This window comes from Vulpes lagopus, chromosome 10, assembly GCF_018345385.1.
Source record: "Vulpes lagopus strain Blue_001 chromosome 10, ASM1834538v1, whole genome shotgun sequence".
NCBI lineage: Eukaryota > Metazoa > Chordata > Mammalia > Carnivora > Canidae > Vulpes > Vulpes lagopus.
Genome location: NC_054833.1, coordinates 92,433,474 through 92,436,363, shown reverse-complemented (window position 1 = coordinate 92,436,363; position 2,890 = coordinate 92,433,474). Strand labels below are relative to the sequence as shown.

At 40.2% G+C, this 2,890-nt stretch overlaps 1 pseudogene; it reads left to right on the top strand.

The window, feature by feature from the left end:
• Window positions 1-2,111: 2,111 nt before the first annotated feature.
• LOC121500543 lies at window positions 2,112-2,635 on the top strand (annotated as a pseudogene).
• The last annotated feature ends 255 nt before the right edge of the window (window positions 2,636-2,890 follow it).

The following is a 2,890-nucleotide window of genomic DNA, read 5'->3' as shown; positions in this document are numbered from 1 at the left end:
TCGCTTGTTGTCCCTCCCAGCCACCATCATATTAATATTCATTCCCTCCTTTCCTCATTTTACTGTTTGTTTTACAGAGACACAGTGTCTGAAAACTCCAGTAACTCTAGGACACACTTTTCCAGTGAAACCGAGCTACTTTCCACTTTCATATCTGAAAATGAAGTAAAATCCTCCTTCAAAAGAATTCTCATCCAAATGGAGAGTGGAGGTGGAAACCTCACCCACTCATCCAAGATCCATAAACACATGCCTCTTTCCCAGAGCCCCATATGATACAGCTCTTCCTCTGAGGAAGAATCCAGGAATGGACACTGGGGCCAGGGAATAAGCAAGCTATTCTCTCCTTCAAGAATGCCAGCTGAACTCACACCCTCAAGGAAAATCCAGAGGCATTTGGGGACCATTGCTCTAAAGATCAATGGAGAAGCAAAGATTTCTTATATAGGACAGAAAAAGCACTAAACAAAAAGGAAGATCACTAAATTGTACTGCATCAAAATTAAAAACTTCTGTTTATCAAAAGATAACAATTTTTTAAAGTAACCTCTACACCCAACGTAGGGCTCAAACTCACAACCCCGACATCAAGAACTCTGGGAAACAAACAAGGGGTGGTGGAAAGGGAGGTGGGTGGGGGGTGGGGGTGACTGGGTGACGGGCACTGAGGGGGGCACTTGATGGGATGAGCACTGGCTGTTATGCTATATGTTGGCAAATTGAACTCCAATAAAATAAATAAATAAAAAACAAAAAAAGAGTTCCACACTCCACCAACCGAACCCACCAGGCACCCCTAAAAGATAACAATTTTATTAAGTAGAACCGTAAGCTACAAATGGGAGAGTGTGTTTGCAATTCACATATGTGAGAAAGGACTCAATATAGAAAGAACGTCTACAAATCAATAAGAAAAAAGACAAAGCAGTTGAGTAGAAAATAGGCTAAAACCTTGAAGAGGCAACTTGCAAAGGATGTAAATGGTCCATAAGCATGTGAAAAAGCACTAAACATGCCTTCCCACTGAGAAAATGCAAATAACGGGATAACACTAACGCCCACCAGAATGGCTGAAATCCAAAGATTTGATGTCAACTGCTCTGGAAGCATCGAGTTGCTGTACCTCCCAGCCGCCAGTGAATGGTGCCACCATTCTGGTTAACTGCCTGTCGATTTCTACAATATGAAATACACAGCCACCTCATGAACAATCCTGTTCCTGAGTGTGTGTGCATATGAAATGAAGGCACTCAAATCCTTGATTCAGGGTCTGCTCCTGAGAGCTCCTGAGTCATTTCCAAAAAGACTAGCAGTTAGGGAAAGGGTTCCAGGGTCAGATGGACTTAAAATTAAATGTGAGTTCTTCTAATCCTAGCTCTGTAACAACAAATGGGGTATTTAAACTTTACTTTCTTCACCTGTAAAATGGCCATAATATTGGAACCAACTACAAGGTTTCTGCAAGGATGTAGTGAGCTAATGCAGCCAGGGCACATTTCACTATGCTTCCCATACCGTCAGCACTTAAAAATGCTTAATAATATTTCATCATCAAAGTTTGGAATCCAGTTATGTTCATTGTACAATACAGAAAATTCAAGTTCTCTCTATATTATATACACGGCTCTTGTTTTTGTTTTTGAGAGTTTAAAAGAAACTCATCTGTAATTCTACTCGGAACAAAGGATGTTGGGGAAAGTAGTTCTTGGGACATCTGATTATAACATAATAACATAAAAAAATGCTAAAACACTGGTTTTCATGGACCACAGGCTGTGAGAAATCAGGTCATTCTTAGAACAGCAAATTCATTTCGTCTCTCACAAGAAGATTTATTCCAGACTAACTTGGAGCAGACTAAGTTCCTTTCCATTAACACTTTTCAACTTCTCTGATGAGCATGTTTCGTGTTTGGAGGTTGGTCACCTTGTCTCTACTGTTATATTCTTGCCTCCTCTGTTTATTGGCATAAGGGAGAGACTATAAACCTGCTGAACATTTTCTCTTTCTTATGTCTTTCATGTGTTATTTTGAGATCAAGAATGTGATGTGTCCATTTAGAAATGGCCTACCTCCTTTTGGCTGGAACCGCCATCTTCTAGTAATTTGCCAAAATGACCAACACAAAGGGAAAGAGGAGAGGTACCAGCTATATGTTCTCTAGGCCTTTTAGAAAACATGGAGTTGTTCCCTTGGCCACATACATGCGAATCTATAAGAAAGGTGATATTGTGGACATCAAGGGAATAGGCACTGTTCAAAAAGGAATGCCCCACAAATGTTACCATGGCAAAACTGGAAGAGTCTACAATGTTACTTAGCATGCTGTTGGCATTGTTGTAAACAAACAAGTTAAGGGCAAGATTCTTGCCAAGAGAATTAATGTCCGCATTGAGCATATTAAACACTCAAAGAGCTGAGATAGCTTCCTGAAGTGTGTGAAGGAAAATGATCAGAAAAAGAAGGAAGCCAAAGAGAAAGGTACTTGGGTCCAACTGAAGCACCAGCCTGCCCCACCCAGAGAAGCACACTTTGTGAGAACCAATGGAAAGGAGCCTGAACTGCTGGAACCCATTCTCTATAAATTCATGGCATGATAACTGTAAAGAAAATAAAAGACCTCAGGATTGTAAAAGTGTTTCTCTTAAAAAAAAAAAAAAGAAAGAAAGAAATGGCCTACCTGCAGGAAAGAAAAACTTACAATAGCTAACATCTTTAATGCAGCCCCAAATAAATAGTAAGTAGCCTGGGAATAGGTAGCAAGCATGTCCTTTGACAGAGGGTGGATTAGGTCTTCTCTTTTTTTCTTTTCTTTCTATCTTTTTTCCCACATCTTCCCTGGTGTTATGTGCCAGCTTCATTACAAAGACACACATGAAGCTTGGGTCAC